Source organism: Lycorma delicatula, chromosome 8, assembly GCF_047948215.1.
Source record: "Lycorma delicatula isolate Av1 chromosome 8, ASM4794821v1, whole genome shotgun sequence".
NCBI lineage: Eukaryota > Metazoa > Arthropoda > Insecta > Hemiptera > Fulgoridae > Lycorma > Lycorma delicatula.
The window spans coordinates 72,570,836-72,596,738 of NC_134462.1; the positions used below are offsets into that span (position 1 = coordinate 72,570,836).

General features: G+C 30.1%; 1 protein-coding gene across 1 annotated transcript in view; it reads left to right on the forward strand.

The window, feature by feature from the left end:
- Positions 1–25,903, forward strand: part of nwk (FCH and double SH3 domains nervous wreck) — a 421,122-nt gene that overhangs the window by 195,928 nt on the left and 199,291 nt on the right. The gene's annotated exons all lie outside the window — the stretch shown is intronic.

Sequence of the window (25,903 nt, forward strand, 5' to 3'; positions counted from 1 at the left end):
ATAACACGAGGTAAAACGCGCTGCATGAACAATTTTATAGCATTTTACATTCATAATACATACAATAATGAGTTTTACATTAATGCAACTTTGAATGCTTGTAACTCGATAACAAAGGGATTAACAGAAAAAAATGGGGTTCACCATTGTTTTTCTTGCAAAATTTTAAATTGAAATCATTAATCTTCCTATTTAAAAAAAAAATAATAATTTTAATTCAATATGGCGGATCTAACATAGCGGAGAAAAATTAAAAACCCACCATAATGCAGATTCTTTTTAAAATAAATTTTAATTACATTAAATTTGAATTTAATTCAGTTTAATCTCTTTTATTTAATTTTATTATTTGATCTAACTAAATTTGGTAAATTTTCAAAATCCAAACTTTTTCCCACCGCTAATTTGGATACAGACTATCAACTTTTTATTTATATCATTTTTCTGTCTTAAAGGGACTTTTAAAATGATGTATCACAGAAAGGATTTTTCCATTTAAAACATTTAAATTACAACCCCTGAGCCACCCCTCAAGAAGGGGTTAAAATTCCATTTCTCGTCAAAAGTTAAAGTAGTTGATCGATACCTATCCTGGAAATTACATCTGGAATGGTTTTCAAGTTGTTGAGGTATTTCCATACTTTTGACTCACTCTGTATGGAATGGAATGCAAAGTTGGCAGGAGTTTATTACTCCCTACTTTATCGCAGAACCTGGACAGAGTCCCTTGCTGCTGGATCAGTCTAATCGGGCTTGGTTTTAAAAGGGTTATTTTTAATCTCGGATCTAGTTTTTTCAAGTTTTGTCTATTATTAATCTAGTGAATTTAAGACGGATTTAATTGCATTCCAATTCGTTGTTAAACCAGCGTTATCGAACCCATTTCATGGGCCGACCGCGGAAGGCTAGGCTTATAAAGCCTGTCCTCCCGACGTAATTCCCCTTCAGACCGTCCACTGAAGTCCTTTCGGTGCTAACTCTTAATAGGCTAGCAGGAATACGCCACAACGGGGCACTAGCTATAAGGAGGGAGCAATGCGTCCCCTTTTCCGGAGGAGTCGCAATTGCTGGGTTATTTTGTCTTACTGTAAGTTTTTTAAAAAGGAGAGGTTGTGTAGAAGCTCTTCATCCGCTCACTCTGTATATAGGCGTATGCATAAAATTTGTGACTCGAAAATCTTAAAAATTAATGGGTTAATTTTATTGAAATTTATATATGCTGTAATAGTTTATCTAAAGTTGTGGTTGTGAAAATTTTATTAAGATTGGTTGAATCATTCTTTAAAATTACATTTTTCTATGACAAGCCTAAATTTGATCGGTGCTCGGTTTACTCTTCAAATTATTACATTAAAAATTGCTATCTAGAACTGCATAGGATGAAAAAAGTAGACGACAATAAAACTATCAAAGCGAATTCTTTTTCAATATATATCAAGTGAATAGTTATAAGGATGGTAAAAGAAAAATATTGCATATCTACTTAGGAATTCGACAAGGGTGCTCTCTATCAGCTACATTTTTAATATTTATTTTAATTATGTAATATTTATACGAGGAAAAGTAAAAGCTCCACTAGGTTTGCCTATAAACCCCTCTGGATATCTTGGTTCGGAAGAAGGATGGAATGTACAAGGGAATGGGTAAGGCGGATGTGGAGGCATCGCTTGTTCGCAGGTGACAGGAGTGATGGGATCAGTTGACGAAAGACAGATGGACCTGAAGACTGATCCCGTACCTAGAGATGGTTGTACCAAAGACACAGGGAAATAAATTTCAACTCACTTCATTACTGGTCACGAGTGTTACATACTTGTGCGGAAGGACGCTGAAACCCTCCGCAGAATGCCACTACTATGGGGAAGGCGACACCGCAAAACACACGTCGTTCTTGTGTGACCGGTTCTTGCAGTATAAGGAAGCATGCTGGGAGAATCTGGCGTGCTTTCTCCAGAGAAAATAATTGGGGCTATGCTTCAGACTGGACGATCGTGCACGCCGAGTCCACGATGTTGGTTAAGATAATCCGAACCAAAGTTAAGGGGAAAATATCCAAGGATGAATAATTACTTCCGAGTCGCCTTTGGGGCAAATCCCAGCCGCAAGAACGAGGTTAAAAAACCGCAGGATCCCGATAGGTTTGAGGCGTGGGGCCAGCAATAGAGATGCGGATGGAGACAAGACACATATGGTGCTGTAAAAGTACCGTAAGGTGGGCCCGGCATCCCATATTGTAGAGGAGGACGGATTTTAGTGGGTAGGCCTGGACTGCTATGGGGTACGAGACCACGTGGTGCCTATAAAAGGTTTCCTGTACTCTGACAAAAAAGAAGGTGTGTCTGTAAAGAATGTGTATCTTTCTCATTTATTTTCTGACGACGTAATCATTCTTGTTGAGAATGAAGATGAATAACAGGTAAGCCTACTCAACTGTGTGTATTGTGGGCTTTGGACTCCGCTCTGCATACTTTTTTTTAATGTCCATGATGGAAGGAAACCAGGGAGAGGACACACCTGAGGGACGTCATCCCTGATACTATTGTATCGTTCATGCTCCGAGGCTCAGAGGAATGGTAGGCGATTGAAAAACTGGCAAGGGACATTCTAACAGAGAAAGAAGACTACAGAGAGTGGACCAGAGGCATGGAGTCTTGAGAAAAAAAAGACCGAGTCCCGATCGCTGGGGAGGGCCCGGGGATGATATAGTTGGACCTGGTTAATCCCCCTCTGGCGATTAGAGGCAGGTAAATGGGGAACAAAAATAAATTAAGAAGTAAAAGATCCAACCAGCGGGCCGACCTGCCGTACCGGATATTATGCAAGCGGGTAGGAAGGCTCATTTGAGTTACAAGGACATTCACCTGAGTTATGCTTAATTGCAGATCCAGCTCAGGTGAATAGGGATAAAAAAAGGTAAGCTAACTACTCGAATTCATAAAGATTAAAGCAAAGGATTTTAATTTGTAAGGTTTCTCCAATAATAAAACAAAAATAATGGCTTTTAAAATAAATTATTCTTGAGCGAGTCGGCTGTTTCAAAAATATTTAAGTTAATCTTTCACGTGCTAAGATAAAGGATATAAATCCAAAACAAACAGATTTATAACGATGTGTAGAATAATTAGAACCTAATCTGAATCATCATCCAAGAATTGAGAACAGGCTGAAGCTGTATAAAAAAAAGCAGTCCTCTTTTATGGAACTGGGTAAGGTTGAGTAATGAAATCCGAAAATATAAATTGGGATCTTGCATTTAAGTTGCCTTTTTTAAATAGCACAAAAAACTAATCCGGCAAACTAGAGGGAAGAATGGAGATATCAAAAAAAAATTAATGTTTTCTTTATCATGACTAAATAAATTCACATGGAGGACATGGAAAGAATATTTACAAATAATGGATAACACACATGTTCTGAAACCAGCTCTATTTTATACACGTCATGGAAAGAGAAGCGAGGCAATCGTGATGGTGCTAGAACAGATTATTGACCAGCTACCATGTGAAAAGATGAAATAATGATCAAATGTATTTATTTATTAAGCTATTTTTTTACATATATTTTTATCCGCAATGTATACTAACGATGACTGTTAAACAATAGAAATGTTCATATAGGGTTAAATTTTAACTAAAACCTTTTTAATGATAATTACAAAAGTTATAAAATGAGACAAATATCATTTCAAGTGAAGATTTGAAAATCTCCGAAGTAAAAAGTTAGAAGGGAAAAAGAAACTGCTTTAAGTACTGTTCAAACAAGAAAGACTTAAGAAAGAAGCAAAATAAATTATGATAACCTCAATTACTTTTGGCAGGAGAGAAAATAATAACATTAATCAGTAAACTTTTGTGGTTTTTTAATAAAGTTTAAAAATTATGTTTTAATAAAAAATGTTTACTTTCCCGGCATCATAGCTTTAGAGCTATGCTGCAGGAAGGAAAGTATGAAAATCACTCAAAGAACTGGATATGAGATTTTTTGCATTTCTCGACGTTTTATGACCGATGGACGCCCCCCCAAAAAAAAATATGGGGTAATAAAAAGGTATGTACTTAAGTTAGCGTGTTGAAGCGTAATAACTTCTGATTGGATAAACCGAAATTTTAATAAATGAATAAATTAATTAAATAAAATAAATGAATAAATCCGAAATTTGGATAAAGAAATTTTGTAAAGTCATGTATATAAGGAAATCTGTTGGTAAAATTTCGGGGGTCAACATCTCCAGCGAATGGGATAGATAATTTTTTTGGAATCAATTCTCTAAAACTTTTGCCAACATAATCCCACTTTATATTAAAGCTCAGTATATGTGTGTATGCTTACATTACCATTCCTATAAAAAAGTTCCCCAAATCGAAAAGCTATCTTTTTTTATTGCACATTTTTTAGCCGAATTCTTTTTATGTCTTCCTGTGCATAGTAGCAGTGCAAGTGATCCAATAAAATATACTTTTAGGGGTAATATTGGAGTGGGAACCGACCAAAGTTTTAAAAGTAACGATTTTTTGAATTTTTATGAAGCTTTTTTCGGTTTATTTTCATGTATCATTATTTTTTCACTATATATGAAAAAATAACCAAGGCCAGGAAAGTATTACAACCTTTTGTCTTCTTTCTCATTTATATCTATTTTAAATCAAAAGATGATAATTAAGTATATTCTTGTAACACATTGAACGAGCAATTTTTTTTAATCAGAACCTAATCCCAAATTTTATATTTAGATAGTTTTCTTATTTTCCAGGATTTCAAATATATTAAGTTTTACGGAACTCCTGCGTAATGTAATGGACTACTATATTTCATTACGAAGACTTCAATTCATGTTAATTCAAAATTGCTATCATTTATTCATGTTTATTTTGTTTTTAAATAAAATTTAACAATATTCAAATAGTAGCGAATGAAATTATAATTAAAGAAAGGAGGTAAAAGTTCATAGATTGTTAAGCATCCTTAACTTCCGTAAACGACACTTTTATTGTTTCCTGAACCTTTCATTAAGAGTTTATTGTTAAAGTAATTCAGAAATAAATGTACCTCTATTCAGTTTGTAATTTTTGTACTATACAAAAAAAAAATGTTAAAAATAAGCTATTCTTTTTTAAACGATAAAAAAATTATAATGCTAACTTTTATACCATTTTTCTTTGTTATAATAATAGTAGTTTTTTTTGTATTTGAGATTTTTTTTTTTTTTAAATCGCTATTAATCACTTGCCTTCTGGTCACTAAAATGGAATTTTTTTGAAAACTATCAATTTAAAAAATAAATAAAGTAATTTAGGATGATCAAAAATCTGTTGAATACTCAAATAGAGAATTTGTTATAACTCGTAAGTTCATGTGTGTCCATATGCGTAAGACTAAAAATTCTATCATCAAAATGAAATCCTTCAGTGACAAATATTTCTAAAGCATTTAAATTGCTTTAAATTGAAAAAAGATTGATATTAAAAATAAATAATTTAGTACTATTAATTATAATAAAATAATTAATAATTTGGTTGTTGCAATAAAATAAACATAATGAAATTCTATAAATACGTTGGAACGTTTCTGATCAATTTAGCTTTAATATTAAAAAAAAAACTGATCATTGTTTAGCAGGACTTTAGGAAAGCATTTTAGAATTTTCTAAATTCGGTATTTCACATAATCTAGTACAGTATAATGAAGAAACGAAATTAAATTATTTATTACTTCATAAAGACATGAAATTACAAATAGATATATAGTACTTAAAATTTTAGTTTATAAGAAATATGTATGTCGGATTAATCAATAAGTCTCCGTGGCGCGAGTGGTAGCATATTTCGGCCTTTCATCCGGAGGTCCCGGGTTCGAATCCCGATCACGTATGGATTTTTCACACACGCTACAAATCATTCATCTCATCATCTGAAGCAATACCTAACGGTGGTTCCGGAGGTTAAAAAAAATCAATATATTTTCGTCAACTTCAGTGAAGATTTAGAAAAAGAAACCTAAAATAACGAAGAAAAAAATTGTGGGATTGTTTTTTAAATTTATAATTCAACATTTCCTCTTTATAACATTACTTTATCTTATTATGTTTCACACTTCGTTAAATTATTTTTTAAAACAGGAATAAACACGAAATCACAATTTGCAAATTTCAAGATAAATTCAAGCGTGTTTGTTTGATTAGAGGTAAAATTGAATTTTTCATATAAAATAAAAATATTTTTAACCATTATTTTATTTTCCCGTCTAGCGCCATAGCAGAGCTATAGCTGTTGAAAGGAAAGTATTGTAATAGGTACAATTTGGGCATATGCGGTTTTCACCAGAACTTGACATTTGAAGACCTAAGGAACTTAAAAAATTTGATAGAAATTTTCAGGATGTTCGTATGTACGTGTGTGTGTTTGGTCTTACACTTCTTATATCACCAGAACTACTGGACCGATTTTGACTAAACTTGGTCAGGTTACTTCTATACACGGGGCATTGATGCCATTAAATTTTCAACTTAAAAGTTCAAGGGGTTGAGTCTGTACAGCAAGGTCACCTATCTGGAGATTTCGCCTAAATAAGGACTTATTTTTCTTAGGCACATTTGTTAAAAATTAATAATAATAATATATGAAAAATAAAATTTGCAAAATTGCCCCCCCATCCCAAAAATTATCTAAATAAACTAGCGGGTATACCGCTTCAATAATACCTCCTCTTACCACAATGAGCGCTAGTGTAGCACTGACCTACAGCTGTTGTAGTCGTCTGCTATATTGTGACTTCACAGGCAGGCGGTAGAATTAAATATATAAACAATATTTAAAATGTAAAAAAGTATTTAAATTAGCCACTAGTACCGCCACACCCGCGCAAATGAGATACGGTATGCCGCTCGATTTAGCTAGAATCGTTGGATTAAATATAAAATGAATATTATATTTAAATAAAATGATAAAAAATATTTTAAATTTAGTTTTATGTGTTTTATTACACACACATGTGTGTAAACCGTCCATTAGAAAAAAGACGCGTGACGGGAAAGTCCTAAAACTGTGTTGTCAGATTTTTTTTTTGAGAATAACTGACCTATCATTTTGCTTTTTGTATTTTTGTAACCTTTGAATTTATTGTTATAAATAATATTATCGTTTATAGGAGGTACATATTCAAAGATATTTCTGATAATGATAAGTGCTTATGTAAGACAATGTCTATAAACATAGTGTTCTATAAGTTTAGATTAATTATAATTAATTATCAAATATCTAACGTAATAACATTTGTTCGGATAAATATTATTCCAAAATTAGACTTGGAAAACAATGAATATAATCTGACAATAAAATTAAAGAATAGAAAAAACATTACAACGTAGCAAACGATTATTTTATGTCTTTCATTTTTATTTCAAAAACCTAAATAAACGTTTCTGTTAACACCTTAATTAATCCTGTACTTTACATGCAAATAAAATTTGAAAAATAAATGGAAAGCGTGAATAGGTCACGAGAGAAGGGAAAAAACCATTAACATATTTTATTTACAAAAAATAAGCTAATTTATCTATATAAAATTCGGCAATGAATTTCATAACTAAGTTATGCAAAAGCAAGTTATGGTTATAAGTTATGTAATTCATTTTTCTATTCAGTGAACTAATTATAGATTTAAAACCATTTTGTTTGGATTTAAATCTTTTAATTATTAAAGCCTTTTAATATTGTATATTTACATCAAAACTTCAAAAAATATGTTTTCGACGTTTTGAAAATTTTGAAAATTTCATAGGGAGGCATTTTTAATGATTAAAATATTTATCAAAATTGATTTTAAATAACTAAAATCGAAATTTAAAAAAATGGTTATGATTTTTTTTTTTAATTTGTGAGCTCCGTAAGGGGAGAGGTATTAAATTATTTTAGAAACTTTATTGTTTAACACGTTTTAAGCATTACAGATTTTAAATTGAGAACAAAATATTTTCTTTCATTTCGGGAGCTCCCTTATTTACAAGGAATTCCTTTTTGGGTAAAATAAATTAAAAAAAAAAAATTATCTTAGTGGTGATAATAGATTTAAAATAATAACTTTTTAAACTGCGTAAAAATTACAAAGATACAAACATAATTTTAAATAAATAAAAAAAGTTATTTTCTGGGAAGGGAGCGAAAATGACTGGCTAATTTATTTCCAAAAAAATATTAAAAAGTAGGGGTTATCAAAAAATTTATATTTTTAAATATTTAATGCATTGGGCAACTTTCAAGGATTTAAATTTAAAATTAATTAAAAGAATACTTTTTGTTACCACAGACAATTAGAGTGAGATGGGCAAACAATTGTAATACTGGTAACAATTAAAAATTCTTATAGTTTTTTTTTTCTAATTTATTTAAAATATTTAGATGCAAAAAACACACATTAACTCCTTTTATAAAGTAGCTAAAAAATTAAAACATAAAATGTCACTTTTTAGGGAGGAGGTGAAAATTGAATCAAAATTTTTGGTAATCTGTGATCTTGATTAAAGAAAACTTTTTTTGTAATAAATATTTTTTTTCTAAACTCCTAGTAAATATTTGAAGTTTTGTTTCGGCCAAAATAACCCCATTCTTTCTCTTCAAAATTAGTACCAGTATACCATGTTTTAAGAAAATCTGCCTATGGGATGCAAAACCAAATACAGGCCAACATTCATATGCACAAACGTCTGTCAGACAAAAATATATTTTTTGAACTACAGAACATTGGAATAAAAATTCTTTTTCTCATATTATTACAATTTATTAATTTTTTTATAAATGTCTCTTTACGGCACAAAACTGGTCTTTTGTAAAAGAGACCAGTTTTTTTTTAGATTGTTTTTTACCGATTCATATAGTGTCCCGTTGTTATTATAACAGGACATATCGCTATAAACGGGAAGGTTTTCCCGTTTTTTTATCTTCATGCCTTAATTTTAACTGAACACATCGATTTCGACGATTCTTTTTTTATTTTGAAGAGCAAGATCTGGTAATAAATTTCTTCCAGATAACATAAATGGAAGCATATTAAATAATTTTTTAACATCTATCTACTTAGGCAATTTGGAGAATTTGTTTTATTGTCATACGTAAAACGCTTTTTAAAGATACTTTTAACAAAAATATGAATTTGCTGGCTTAAAAGCATTTTATAGAAAAAATTGGACCTTGGTTATATCCCTCATGACAACCAAATTGCAAGAGATCATTTCTTCAGGACAATGTTTCATTTCTTATTTTTCAGTAGTTTCGGTTCCGCGAAGCGATCAGATTTGCTTACATACTTGGCATGAACTCAAAATTCAGCAAACTCGTTTGATAATCTCTCTCTCTTTATAAATGTCTCTTTACGGCACAAAACTAATTTTACCATTAAAATTATAACGTGGGCGCTGTTTATTATTTTCATTTCATAGATTTCAAGATAAATAATGAAAAGGTTATGAATATTTGACAGACAGTCGCGCATAAAATTGATGCAATTTTCATTTTTTGGGCGTAACTTCGAATGCACATATTCTTAAATCCCAGAGAGCCTTAGGTCACGTTAAGTAGTAGAATCTAATGTCTTTTCTTGGCAATCCTACATTAACATGGAGCAGATCTTTGTTTTTTTTTTTGTTTCTTATAAACGACTTTATTTACTGATTGCGCTTTTTTTAAATCTAACTATCAACGTATTTTATTTTAAATTTCTATTCTTTATTAAACGGTTTTCGAGGTAATGAACTGTAATTTTGGAAATTTAATTATACATATTTTAAAATTTGTTAAAAAGATATTTTAAATTCAACTTATATTCTCCACGTAAATCGAATAAAGTTAACTGCATTATTATTTTTACATTTTTAATAAACAGTGGTAAATATCTATTAAACTTAAAAAAGCATACTATATCAAATATGCAATAGGAAACGTATATCACTTGCTTCTATACACACTTATTTGCACTGCACTCACATTTAATATACAAGTAAAAATTCACTTCAGAATCGAAACAGCATGTAGCATCGAATCAACAAAGTTTTATTCATACTAGCATGAATATAAAAAGCATGAATACACTCATGAAAAGTAGCAAATTGAAAAATATTTTTACCTAAAGAAATATCTGAATAAAATATTTTGGAAAGAAAAATGAATTGTAAAGAAAATATTTAAAAAAGAAAAATTGTAAAACGCATCAAGATAATTCTATTAATATTAAACGTCTAAAAAAATGTATAACGTTTACAACTCAGTCATACATCTATACGTTCGCGTACACGAGAAATAAATTTATTTGCATCAATAGCAAATCTAAGATCTTCAGATTATGTAAGAGAACCCATTAAGTCAGTAATCCGTAATCTGAAAATTATATTACTACTTACCTCGCTGCCAAAATTCTAACTTGTATAACATTTTTTCTTTAATATAAAATAATCCTGATTTCACAAAAAATTAAATTAAATAAATATGTTTTTTTACTTTCGATCACATGGTGGGAATGGGGAGGGGAAATTAATTTTCCCCTCCCCAGTTTAGAAGAATGAAGAGAACGAAAATACCATTCACTTAAATTGTGGTTTCCTTATATATCTATTTACTCATAGGCCTATGAATAAAATTCTGTAGTTCGAAAATTTCCAAAACCACTGATCATTTTCATTGAAATCTAGATATACTGCAGCAGTGTATCTGAAGTTGTACATATGAAAATTTGATAAAGATTGGTTGATTCGTTCTCGAGTAACGTTTAATTTAAGATCGAAAAAAGTGAGCGGGGCAAGATAGAAATGTGGTTCGTTATGATGTTGCAAGTTGGAAAGTTGCAGAACGTTAGCCCACCGGGTTGGTCAGCTGGTGAACTCATCATCGCCAGTCAGCTGATTTCGAAGTCGAGAGTTCTAAGGTTGAAATCTTAGTAAAGGCTTTTATACGGATTTGAATACTAGATCATGGATACAGGTATTCTTTAGCGGGTGGGTTTCAATTAATCACGTATTTCAGAAATGGTCGACCTGTGCCTGTGCAAAATTACACTTCATTTACATTCGTACATATCATCCTCTAAAGTAATACATTAGTGGTTCCGGAGGCTCAACAAAAAGAAAAGACAAAAGAAAGCTGGAACGTTGACGTATCTTCATCTGCATTAGTCATTCCTATTCTATTGCTAGCAATATTAAACCAAATAAAAAAAAAAGTAAAAATATTAAAACCAAATGAAATTGACGAAAAGTCGGTCATCTTGCGCACCGCAAGATTTTTCTTCTACTCATAATTATTTATTGTACTAAATAATAAGGAAATTTTTTTTGTAGTCATCACTTGATATGCCCCAAAATCTTCTTTTTATTTACACATCTGTAGTTCCCCCCCCCCCCGGAGATGGACACACAATTAAGCATAAACTCAGCTCCGGGGGGGGGGGGGGTGCCTTCGCCTCAAACTACCTCGGAAGGCAAGGCCCCGCCCAGGCAGCCGGTACTCGGTCTTTTTGCGTGCCACGCCTCAAATGAGAAGTTTCCAAAAGGGAACTCCTCACCGGGACACCGGTCGCACATTATCTTTCCTCTTCTTTATTATTATTATTTATCTTCTGTGATTCCTTTTATTACTAATAGAGCTAAAGCAATAAATCTGGAAATAAAACATTAGAGTATGACCAATATTAATATAAGACTTTTCCTTACATTGTATGCCTTTCTTAACATTTTATCGTCAACTTTTTTTTTTATTCTATGTGATATAAATATGTTCATTTGAAATCCTATCAGTAGATAATCTAAATTTCTCTTTTGTAAAAGTTTCAAACACAGATTTTTTTTCTTTACTATAAGAGTAAGGTAGAATTTTATAGAAGACAGAATTTTCAATCGTTTACATTTCATCAAATTAAACATGAAAAATTTCAAATAGCTATATAAAAACATAAAATGATTAGTTTAAAATAAAAAAAAGCTGCAAATATTTCTTATATAAGTGTATTGTATAAGTGTATTTCTTATATAAGTGTATGGTGAATATGTATGTCATTAACAAAAAATAAATTACAATTGAATCCACAGGTTCAAACATATACCTCTCTATCAATAATGATTTTTTTTATGAAAACTGAAACCAGTTTCTGAATTTTTAACAATCATATGAATCAATTCTTTAAAAAAATCATGGTGATAAAAAGGATCAGTGAAAATTTAGATTATGTAAAAAGTAAAAAAGTCTTAGGGTTATAGATTTAATTTGAGGTTAGGTTTATGTTAGACTTTAGAATTAGATTAGATTGATTTGGTTTAGTAATTTTAAAGAATCAGAAATGTCTAATTTTTTTTTTCAATTTAATTAAAAAAATTATCTAATCTTTCTCCACAAGGAAATTCTCTATATCATAATAACCCCCCACTATCTGTTAAATATCAAACAGTTACGGTGTGAAATTACTTTAATGATAAATTCAACTATAATGATAAATAAATTAAACTATAATGATAAATTAAACTCAACAGCCCTAAAAGATGGGGATGTATGTAAAAAATGTAAATGAGGTGTAGTTTTGTACAGTTTCAGGCCGAATATTTCTGAGACGCGTGGTTAATTCAACCCTAGCCACTAAAGTACACCGATATCCACTGTCTAGTGTGGAAATCCGTTTAAAAAAACTAGCTTTACCTAAGATTCGGACATGGCTTCGAAAATCAGCTGTTAAACAACTAATTTGCGACGACGAGTTAACCAATAAACCAGCTTTGTGAGGTTCGTAAAATTTAACATAAAATATATTCGTAAACATTTTACTACTTTAATAGTACGTTAAACGGTAAATATAAAAAAAATATATATGAAATTTTTTCATAAAAATGTTTTTAATTAGAGATTGTGATAACTAAACAGATTTAAAAAATCCCTTGCGGCACGCCGGAAGGCTGAGGTAGATTTCACCTGTGCTAAGTAGGGGAAAAAAGATTTCCACCTTAAAGTTAAGAAACACTTCAAATTTACTTAAAACGACAATGCATTTGAAAAAAATTTCATTCGTTTAGCATACGACAGCCCCATCTTCTTATAATTCCAGCAAATTTTGGTCATCCCTTGTCATAAGGGTTGGTCATATCAAAAATTGTTTCAGAAAAAAGTTTTAGGTAATATTTAGAGGATTAACTATCACTTTCAAGCGATTCGATGCTGTGCCTATTAAGGGCGGGAAGATTTTTTTTGTCTTCGAAACCCAATTTTTCCACCCCCCTGGGCCAATGGTTGGTGATATAAAAAAGCTTTACTTAGATAAGTTTTAGGCCCTTATTCAAAGAATAGTAGGAACTTTAAACGAATTTTATATTTTACTTAATGAGAACGTTATAGTAATATTTTTTTTTTTTTTTAAAAAAGCCTCCCATTTCCATCTCCATGGTCCGATTTTGCTCACTAACAAACTAGACCGAAATCTTAGGTCGTTATATTTTATGTATCAATTTGAAAGTGATTGGCGCAAAATTATGGCAGTTATCGTGTCCACAAGAAAGTGAAATATATATATATATATATAAATGTGTATATAAACTTTTGAACTGACGGTGGTTTTAGAGTCTGGGGGATGTGAAACGCGAAGATATGTCGAAATTTTCCGGAAGTCGAATCATGGTACCCATTAAAATATGTAGCTTTCTTGTAAAATCCACCTAAAAGTATTGCTGAGCTTACATTTTGGTTTACTTCTAAACAATAATTTCAAGATTAATTCCTAAACTTTTGGCATTTAATTCATCTTACTATATCTATTTATAAGCAGTATACATCTAAGAAAAATCTAAAAATGAAATTTATTTACGAAGAAAACTTTTAATATCTGTTAAATTATTCATATATAGCTCTGTAAAATAAAAAAAGAAGCAAATCTTGATTAAATATTAAAAATATATAACGTGCATAGAAGGTTTTACAGGATTAAATATAAAGTACGCCGACTACTGAATTAAGATGAAAATAATCGATTAAATTTTATTTTATTTTTTTATGGATTAGATTAATTTTATAGGGAGTGAAATTTGGCATGGTTGACCGGGATTAGAAATAAGGACATATCAGATTAAAAAGAATTACAGATTACCATGGGAGCTGGAGATTGATGAAGTTTAGTTATACTTTGGTCCTACATCTAGTTTTATTTGATGAAAATTGAGATTTTTCATTATTACCAACGAATTTTTTTATCTCATAAACATAAATAGCAGATAAATTAAGCAAATGTTACAATTTGCCTAACGGAGCGAAATTTTTCTACATGGATATTTGTTATATTTTTTACATGTTTTGTTACATTTTGTCACCTTCTTACGATTTTTTTTTTTATAGGCGCATGCATCAAACCTCAGTAAAGTCCTTAAAACTTAGATATTAAGTGGAGTAAAAACGACAGACATATTTGAATTGATTGAAACACCGGAAAATCAGTATTGCAAATATTTATACCAGAGGGACGTAAAAAATTTACGGAAAAATTATAGAACTTAGTTACAGGAAAACGTATGGGAATCGTAAGAACTCAATTTTGTAATTTTCATACCTCAGTTATTAATATTACATGAAGAAACTGAAAAGGGGTTCATTGAAATGCTTTAGCAGTATGAGAATATAGTCGTTCTACGACTTCAAAGAGACCCATTTACAGCTTTTTTCTCATTTACCATGGGAAATGAACTTAAGTAAAATTTCTAAGTGGAGAAAAGAAAGGATGAGATCGAATATTTAAGTACGATCTGTTTAATGCATAGATAATGCGCTCTACCACAACTTACAACGCTGAAAATATCTTCGTTTAGTAGCATAATACATAAATATGTATGCAAGAATGGCTTGGAGGAAAAAAAATTCCATTAATGAATCTATCATAAAGATTAAATTTTTCAGATTAATATAATTAAGTAAATCATACAAAATTGTAATTAATACAAGTAATGAAATAAAAAGTTCATCAGAATTGTATGTGATCTATAACAAGTAGAGATGTTTTAGACTAAGAGGATAACTCCACATTAGACAACGATTTTTCCAATATTACACATTTACAATTAAAAAATTTGATAAATAACAATATCCTCTACAATTCTACATTGATAAGCAGAACAACTATGAAATATACTCGTATTACGTTAACTAATTAGACATTATTTTAATGCCGTATATTTCTTTTGAAAACATATTACCCTTACCTTATTCCTAAAATTTTATTATTTATAATTATTAAATTTTTATTGCTCAACATATATATTACTGAACAATATTTTATGACATAAAAAGTACATAATAATATATTAAATAATATGTTATAATAATGTAAATATTCTGTTTCTGTCGACCAATCATCTCGCTTTTGCTTATGGTTTAGTAATCTTTGCAAACAACTTAGAAGAAGGAAATACTAAACTATTAGAATTAGAAAAATGTGCAAGTAAACTAGGATTACTAATATCATATGAAAAAATGGAATGGGTTTCTAACACAAAAATAATCAATATAATTTAAAATTTTCCAAATAAAAAGATTAAAAGAAAATCTAAATTTAAATGCCTTGAAGAAGTAATCATTCCTATTATTCTAGACGTAGAAAGTATGAAAGGAAGAGTACAAAAACTGGAAAAAGCCTTTCATGTAACAGCACAAATTTATAATAAAATATAAAATATCGAGAAATTCTTAACTTAAGACACTGTAGGACAGTAATTTTACCTACGGCTTTATATGGAACGGAATATTTGAATTTATTTACAAAAAAAATTGCAAAAGTGGGAAGAAAGATGCTAAGAAGAATTCACGGTTTGATTTTAGAGGAAGGAATCTAAAATCACTTAGAAAAGAAGAACATTTTTACAAAAACTGGGAGAGAACTGATCATATTTTAACGAAGAAAAGATTAAACTTTTACGGACATCTGTATAGAATGGAAAGTAGTAGATTAAAAAAACAAATATTTAACATTTTTGAAACAGGAAAACTAAAACCAAACGGTTTTAAGAAGTCCAGAAGGATGTTAGAGATATCCAAAGAACATATACTGGACAGATCTCTTTTCAGAACGTTGATTTCAGAAGTTAAATTTTCAGATGAAAAGAACATCTTAAAAAGCCTAACATGGATAATAGAAAGAAGAAAGAATCACCGAGAAAGAATGATTAAATAAAGGAAGGACAGGAATTGAATAAATTCATTGTGATCTTTAGGTAGTGTAAAAAGAAAAACCTATATATATTTTTATTGGTTTACATCCGTAGTTGATTCCGTATGTTTTAAATTTATTATATATAGAAATATATATAAAATTAGAACAAGGAGAATGTTTATACGTTTAAAGTATTTTAAAAGTCAGAGGACATATTCTAACTGAATAATTTTCTATTTTTTTTCTTTACATATTTTGCAATATACACCACAGAAAGTACGTTCGACCAGAGACAATACCTATTTGAGAAAAGTAATAGCTCTAATTGGCTCAAAACGGCATCTCGGAAGAAATTTACAGATTTAAGAGGCAAGAAGGCACTTATAAAGAGGGCTGCGCGGAGGCTGAGGAAATTGTTGAAGACTATCAGAGACGAAAAATTCAAGGATTTTATCGGAAATTTTTCTTACTGAATAGGGTCGGATGCACTTTACGGAAGGCCACAAAGTCGTTACGACTATCCACAACGGCGGTACCTGCACTAAAGGGACGTATTGGATCATGGGTGAGGAATGACAAAGGGAAAGCCGATCTACCTGCTTCACACTTAGGCGAAACTTCTCAACCACACTATGAATATATAGTCCTAATGATAGGATATTAAAGACTTGTTAGAGACCAATGCTAGTCAGCTTTCTGATTAAGCCGATCTCGACAAGGGAATTACTGAAGTTAATTAACCAGAGAAGGCGACTGAAAAAAAGCCCCGAATTTTTATAGTAACGCACAAAAACCTTTTTGTGCTACCTTTTAAAGGCATCACGTAACAGTAAGGATCTTTTTAACGTTGTCCTGCGGAAGTCTTACTTTCCAGCCGAATTTATACTATCTCAGGTGGTAATGATCTTGAAAACAAGGAAGACTGTACACGAGGTTTCTTCTTACAAGCCAATTAGCCTCTTACCAGCCATATCTAAATTATTTGAAAAGCTGTTACTTTGCAGGCTTAGACCAGTTTTTGAGGATGAGGAGTTAATCCCGGATGACCAATTTGGGTTCAGGTACGGCCACTACACCATCAAACAATCTCATAGAGTCGTCCAGGTCATCAGTGGATGTCTGGAGGAAAGAAAATTCTGCTCGGCGGCATTCTTAGTTATCCAACAAGCCTTTGACATGGTATGGTTGTCTAGCTTGCATTATAAATTAAGATTAAAACTTCCTCAACCCTTGTCTTACGGAATTATCTTGTGGGACGTCTCTCTCAGAGAAGATGTAATGATGAGTTAACGAGATTCTTCGACATTCAGGGCTCTATACTAGGTCCTTTGCTGTATTTAATATTTACTTCGGAACTTTCAAATCTGGAATGTTGCACCGTCGCCATATTTTCCGATGTCATTGCTATCCTTTCCGTTAACTGAACTAGCCTCGCGGGAGCTGCAAACAGCAATAAACCTTGTACGCGCATGTCAGAAAAAATGGAGGATTAAAGTCAATCAAAATAAATCGAAGCTCGTCACATTCGCCATGAGAAGAGGGGACTTTCCCAGTGTGAACATGGATGTAGTCTTAATCACACACACGCGCTCGCGCGTAGATAGATAGATAGATAGAGAGAGAGAGAGAGAGTGAGAGAGTATGCAGTAAAATTGCATCTGATCGGCGTTTGACCTGGAAGTATCACGTGAGGGTGAAAAGGAAACAACGGAACGCTAAGTATAGGGAACTGCATTGGTTGCTATGGAAAAACTCACACCTCACACTGTCCAATAAAGTTCTAATTTACAAAGGAATCCTACGACCAATCTGGACTTATGGTGTCAAGTTGTGAGGGATAGCAAGTAATAGTAACGTAGATATCATAAAAACACTTCCAAAACAAGGTAACGAGAAAAATTGCAGTGGCGCCATGTTTCACACGAAACAATGAGATTCACGAATAACTGGAGTTTCCGACGGTTCGTGAAGTTGTGAGACAGCAGTGTTAAATACCAACAACGTTTAGAGAATCATGTCAACCACTTAGCGATCAATCTGCTTGATAATTGTGGGAACGTCCGAATATTGAAACGTATCCATGTGCTTGACTTAGGAGCTACTGAATAACAGCTTGCAGTTACTTTCGTCAAATCTAGTGATGTTATATCTGTTTACTTCTTTCTTTATTTTTTTTTTTTTGTAGCTACAAGTTGTTCTGCACTTTATTCGATTAGCTATCGCTTGATTATTTGTTTGTTTTTTACTAACTATTTGTTTTTTATTGGTTTTTGTTTTCCTGGACTATGAAGTGAAAGATATATTCTTTTCTAAGAACTTTATGATTATTGCTTACTGATAACATTTGTTATGGACTGACTTATTATAGGAGTTCCTTAAGAACTCCTTACCATGTGCATATTATCAAACGATTTACTTGTGGTGCTACTTAAAGAGTTGTTTGTAAATAAACAAGTAAAAAAAAATATACATATTTTTCGTAGCGCAAACAGCTGTACTTGTAAGAAATATTTGCAGCCGTTGAAATGCAAAACCAACCTACTAGTACACCTGTCTCAAAATATTCATTTCCATCATTGACAGATCAGTCTCAATGATTCATTGAATAATTTTAGAAAATTCATTCAGTAAACGATGGTAAAAAGTAAAGGCATAATTTAAATGGATGAATATTATTACCATTTTGTTCAGCCATTTTGTAAGCCCAACGAGAAATAATTCTCTCTTCTCTCTTTTTGTAATATACTGACGTAAAACTAATACCGTTATCAAGTAATACCATATAATCGTCAAGGATTAATTAATGGTGTCTCTTGTCAGATCATCTAAACCCGTTGAGGTTAAGAAAAAATGTAAAAATTGAATTATTTTAATAGTACTGAAAGTTTGATATGATTGCTTGAGAAAATAATTTTTGTAGAAGTCAAATTTTAATAACCTGTATAAAACTAGCGATTAACTACTACTGTACTGTAGGTTTTACACTTTGAAAGAGTCTGAATAAAACCGGCATTATAATGTGTAGCATATTGTTATTGATAATGAACTGCAGCCCATTAAAATCCTGCATATTTAGTCTTGCCGGCCTCCATGGCGCGAGTACTAGCGTCTCGGCCTTTCATCCAGAGGTCCCGGGTTCGAATCCCGGTCAGGCATGGCATTTTCACACACGTTACAAATCATTCATCTCATCCTCTGAAGCAATACCTAACGGTAATACGTTAGGTATTGGATTTTTAACCGGAGTTTAAAAAAATTATTTTTTCAGTTTTAGTATCTCCAAAGTAAGGTATCAATTACTCAATTTTTCTCTACAAGTATCATTCGTCTTTCATAATCAAACTGAATCTTCTTTGTGTACTTTTTTATTTACAAGATGTTGAATTTTTACTTCTGTGTTTATTCGATAATAATTTACAGTTTTAACCATTATTCGCATAACTTTCATATCAATTATTTTTGAATTTGCATAATTTAAAGTAAAACTTTTTATATTAGTTAGATAAGTGTGATTTCTACCATATGTGGTAACTTTCGACTAATATACATTTTAACAGTAAACAAACAGAAAACGTTCCAATTTTCGATTTAAATTTTGGCTGCACGATTTTAATGAAAATTTCATCTATTCTTTTAATAATAAAAAATAAAATTAAGGAATAAAAAATAAACAAATAAAGGAATACTCCTAAATAGAAGTAAAGAGAAAAGTAAAATTAAAAGTAATAAAGTAATGTACTTAAAAATAATTAAGCTATGATTGTTAAAAAAGATATCATAAGAAAACAAATAAAAATTAAAACGACCCGAAGAAAATTTATGGAACTAATTATTCCATCACAAGAAATAAGAGAGGTTATAAAACAAGAATTATTGGATGAAGAGAAAGAGAGAAGCAAGAAAAAGAAGCCCAGAAAGCTCTACTAGAGTTAAAACCTCTTAAAGAGCAGAAAAAATAAGACGAAATTGAGCAACAAAAAGAAAAAGAAGAACAAGAAGGATTAGAACTAGAGGAAAATACTACAATTAAAAATTTATTCGGGAAGAACATTAAAAAATTTACCGCAGATTTGCTCAACATTATTGTTTATTGGTAAATTAACAGCACGATATCCTGTTAACTTTCCTGTTCTTTTAGTTACCCATAAACAATAATTTAATAAATCGTTATAAACTATGCAGCAACTATATTTAGTAAATTACAAAGTTTTTCTCACTACGCGGAAAAAGAAAGAGAATAAAATAATGCAGCATTAAAATATTGTTCAGAGAATATCATTGCATTAACACAATTTTTTATTGGATCTTTACAGAAATTATCTTCCAAACTAGAATAATTATAAATTGCTGCTTTTAATCTAGTATTCCGTGTGTTTTTGCTCTTAGATCGTTAAATGTGATCCTTAATTTTTTGTCTGGGCGATTTAAAAAATGTATTGAACTTTGCCCAGTAATTTTATTTACACCTGGCGAAGTAATTTGATACACAAATCTATTATCAATTTTTACTCTTTAAGTATCGCTTAACATATTAAGGAATTTATACCAACAGTATTATGGTTATTTACAATAATATTTTTAGCTTTATTTATTAATTTTTATCTTTATCTTGTGTAAAATTAAAATTATGGATTAAATATTTTATCATTTCTTCTTTATAGAAAATTCTTGTACAATATTGCGTTATATCCAAGTCCACCAAAAAGAATTTATCTTGTTTAATATCTTCTAAATTCCCTGATAAACCTTTCATTATATCATACAATTTTGCGGCTGCTAATTCTACTTTATAATGAGAAATGACAAATTCGTTATTATATCTTGTTAAGATTTTAACTAAAGAATTTTTAGGAATTATTTACTTTATTTCTTGGTTCGGTCCTTCGTTATATTTAATTATAGTCGGAAGTTTTGCTTTTACACCACGGTTTGTTAATTTTTATTTAGAAAACTTGGTTCGTAAATATGTATTATTCGAACCAAAAAATAATTTTTTTTACTAAGGTTTTATCCCCTACTTTATCTGTATCTTCTACTCCTTTATTAAAAAAATATTATCGCAAAATGGTTCTGTTTAAGATTTAAATAAATCTTTTCTATTTTTATCGTATTCTATATAATTTATATCGCCAATGTTTGTAATAAGATTTCCAATATTTTCTATATAAAATCAATTTTAAAAGAGAATCTGCAGTAGATTTTTAACGTTCTTTCCGAATAAATCTTTAATTTTTGTAATATTTGCCTCTATTTCTAATCCTTCTTTTCATTATTTTTCTTCTTATTACTCTATTTTGTCTTGTTTTTCCTGCTCTTTAAGAGCTTTTAATTTTAGTAGAGCTTCCTGGGCTTCTTTTTCTTGATTCTCTCTTTCTCATCATTCCAATAATTCTTGTTTCATAACCTCTCTTATTTCATGTGCTGGAATAATTATTTCCATAAATATTCTTCCGGTGGTTTTAATTTTTATTTGTATTTTCTTATATCTTTTTTATCAATAATGGCATAATTATTTTCAAGTACATCATTTTCATTACTTTTCACTTTATTTTTCTCTTTTTTCCTTATTTCTATTTAAGAGCATTCCTTAATTTATTGATCAGACTCGTGTAGCCGAAATTTAAATCGAAAATGGGAACGTTTTCTGTTTGTTTACTGTTAAAATGTGTATTAGTCGAAAGTTACTAGATACGGTAGAAATCGTACCATTTGACTAATATAAAAGGTTTTACTTTTCAAAATGTACACAATATGAAAATTCAAAAATATTTGATATGAAAGTTATGCGAATAATGGTTAAAAGAGAAACTGAATCTGTAGCTGTACCTTATAATCAAATAAAACAGAGAAGTAAAAATTCAACATATTGTAAATAAAAAGATCCAAAGAAGTTTCAGTTTGATTATGACAAACGAATGATACTTGAAGAGAAAGATAGAATAATTCATACTTTACCTTGGGGATACTAAGACTGAATATGCAGGATTTTAATGGACTGCGCTTCATTCAATTTATCAAGGGAGACCCCAGATCCCCCTTAAAATACAAACAAATTTTCTAAGTCAAAGAAAAAGATGCGAATACTAAAGTTAAAATTATTTAAGAGAATTTAAAGTCAAAAAAAAATGTGAACACCAAAATCAAAACCATTTTAAGACTGTTCAAAATCAAATGAAAAAGATGCGAACACCAACGTCAAAGTCATTTTAAGAAAATGTTTAGCTGGTTGCTCGAAATCATCAGCTTTACTTGTTAATATACTCTAAATATACGCAGGAATATATATAGGAACGCCATGATTAAGTTTTTATCATTACAGATTTAAACGAAATTTGATTAGTTATTTATTTATTAGATACCCTGTATTTGTTAAGTATTTATTTTGTAATCATTATTCCGTATTATTCGAATATCAGCTCAAAATACCCCCAAAAAAATGATCTAGTGGAAGAAATTAGTTGCACTAATTCTACTATGGATTATCATTATTCCAGTGTCCATGATAATCGAGAAATGTTTTATTTGTTAGAAGTAGTTATATTTACTGTATATAAATTAATCAACGAACATAAATAATATAATTTGAATTACTGCCTAAAAAAATAATACAATGATAACAAAAAGAAATATTTAAAATAAGGAAAATAATAAAAAATTGATCGTTTAATTCATATTTAAATCTTAACCATACTTTCATAAACTTGCAGTTGTATTACCATACCAATGTATTTTCTACCTCTCAAAAATTTTTTTTTTTTTGTTTGTGGGCGAAAAACGCCTGGCGTTATTATCGCCCGGGATTTTATTAATAAAAAGGTAAAATAACTCCAAAATAATAAAACTAATAAGGTGTAAAATTAATATTAATCATATAATAGAAATTTATTAAAACAAGAGTCAAGAAGGTAAAACAAAACTCAAAACTAATATTGCAGACGATGTCTTTAAAATATAAAAGTTAAAATAATCGAATAAAGAAACTACATAAAACTTACCTAATCCCGATGGGTTGTGCAAAAGACTCCCTTGTCGGATAATAAAATTAAAGACATAGATCCAAAAAAATCAAAATTGAAAATAAAGGTTAAAAATTATCAACAACTTTTCTAGCATAAAAATATATATGATAATATTAAATTTTTGCAGTAACGTGGTACTATGCAAAAACAGAAACATCCGGTCCAAAATTTCCTTATTATTATACAACAGATCACGGATGTTTCTAGGTAGATTAAACTTACGACGCAACGCCGCATAACATATGCAGTTCACGAGAATGTGGTGCACAGTCATGCGGCAGTTGCATCGTGTGCATAGGGGGTGGGACTTCTCCTGACATTAGGTAGTGTGATCCTCGTATGTTCTATCCGTAACCGGCATAGGACCACTTCCTCACGACGAGACTTTCTGCAAGAGGAGCCCCATGGTAACACTGAATCTTTAATCCGTCGGAGTTAATTATCGACGGTAGTCGCTCAGTCACTTTGCCACCTTGCTCTCAGTGATTGTTTTACACGATTGATAAAATCAAAGGTAGTAACTCGGTTGGTGAAAGGAGGTTGAATACACGCTTCTTTGGCAGCATAATCTGCTCTTTCATTACCAAGAATCTCTACGTGGCTAGGGACCTAGCAAAAACTTACTTTTGTGTTGCGATTACCTAGCTCAGCGATTGCATCGTAAATTTCAATGACGACAGGATGTTTGGAATAAAAGTTTTCTAACGCCTGGAAAGCACTACAAGAGTCACTGCAAATAAGAATGTTTCTATATTTAGGGTTAACGATATGTAGAGCGATATTTATTGCGAGTATTTTTAGCGGTGAACACATTACCACTGAAAAATTGAGTCTATACTAGTCAAATTTATTTGCCATTGAATTTCCGCTTCATATTAACTGTAAAATATTTGAAAAGTATTATTTAATTTTTCAATTTATTCATCTAATGACATTTCATTATTAAATTTTTGTTTCAAAAATAAAAGAAAAGTGGATTTTAGTTCCTAAAAAACGTCTGAATGTAAAAATTTATGTCCTTGTGAACGCACAAAAAAATACTTTAAAAATATCAGCTGAACATCTTTAATAATGTTTTTTTTCATTATTTTTGCCGGATTTGGACTTTAATGTATTTTTAAAGGTTTTTCATTATTTTAAAGTAATCCCTATATCATTCAGAAATATTTATTTAAAAAAATGGAATACTTGATTTAATTAGCCGAATAAAAAATTAATTACGCTAATTAAAAGAAACCAGTATTAATCGGAGGATAATCCGTTGTTCAAAATAAATCTTTTAAAGTTAACTACTAAATTAATTACTGTGGAAAAGAAATTACTCTAATTAACACATAATATCATAGCTACTTTATAAAGACAAGAGCCCACCAGTAATTTATTTTTGAAGTTGCTGTCGTAATAAATGTGATATATGTATAACATTATCCGCTAATATAATTTAATCTATGACTTAATATTGGTCCGTGTTTTTCATTACTACTTATATAATTTTACTCAGCTTATCAAAATAAACGAATATTTCCCAGATTATTCTTTTTTTTTAATTACTAAAATATTTATTTCAAGAATAATATAAATTAATAAAAAATATTCATATTTATTATTTAAAAAATGAAGATAAATAAAAAGCTATCGGTTCAAAAAGCTCAAATTGGGCTACAACTTGTTAATAAGTTTTATTTTGCAGTTTAAAAAAAGTATTATTTGAATTTATTTTTTACATTTCATACAGGTTAAATTTAAATTCAAGTAAGGTTAAAATGTTCATGAAAGGTTTCTTCTTTTTTTCTTTTTTTAAAGAAATAAATCTATAAATGAAATGAAATTACGAATAACAACACGTTAAAATATGAGAAAAAAGTAAATAAAATGGCATATAAAAGTATCTCCTTCCCATAATTGTAACATGAAAGATACTTCTGCTTGGAAAGATAAAAAGGTATTCTAGATCTGCTGGTATAATGAACATAAAACGTAATCAACTCTAATTCAAATTAATACTGCAACTAATTATTCTACATGCATAAACCACATACTTATTAAAATAATATAATATTTTCGGAATAAGAGGTTATAATTTAGTTTCAAGTAGCGTAAATGATAACGAAGTTTTAAAGAAAAAGAACTAAATAATATTATCTCACATTTAATTAGAACTTTAATAAAGTTTTTTTTTCTGTAATTGCTCTTATTTGTAAGAACTTCCATTTTATTTTATTTAATGTTAATTACAATCTCGTGGTACAAATTATTAAAGAAACAACCATGATTTATAAATGCAATTTAGATATCAAATTCTGCTTGCATGTAATTAAACAACACAATTTTCACATGTACATAAACGCGCGGGCGCACACACACACACAGACGCACAATTTTTCTTCATTAGGTAATAATTTTAGAATATTTGTTATAAAATACGAGATACAATATTAATGTAATTATTTGTTTTGCTTACTGCTTACTAGTAATAACTTTGGTATAAAAATTTGTATATTTTTTTTTAACTTTTAAGGCCGCAAAGAACCACTTTCGTGAGAATAATTCAAGTCTTTTTTGCCGATCTTTTGGCCTTTAAGTTCTTAGCTTTTACTTTTTCCCAATATTTAGTCATTCTTAATGATCTTGCTTTACGATCCTCTTCTGAATAAACCCTTTTTGTATAATTAAAAGTTCTTACTTTAAAGTTGGTATTCGGATCTTTAATAATAAATTTTAATTTTTCGAAT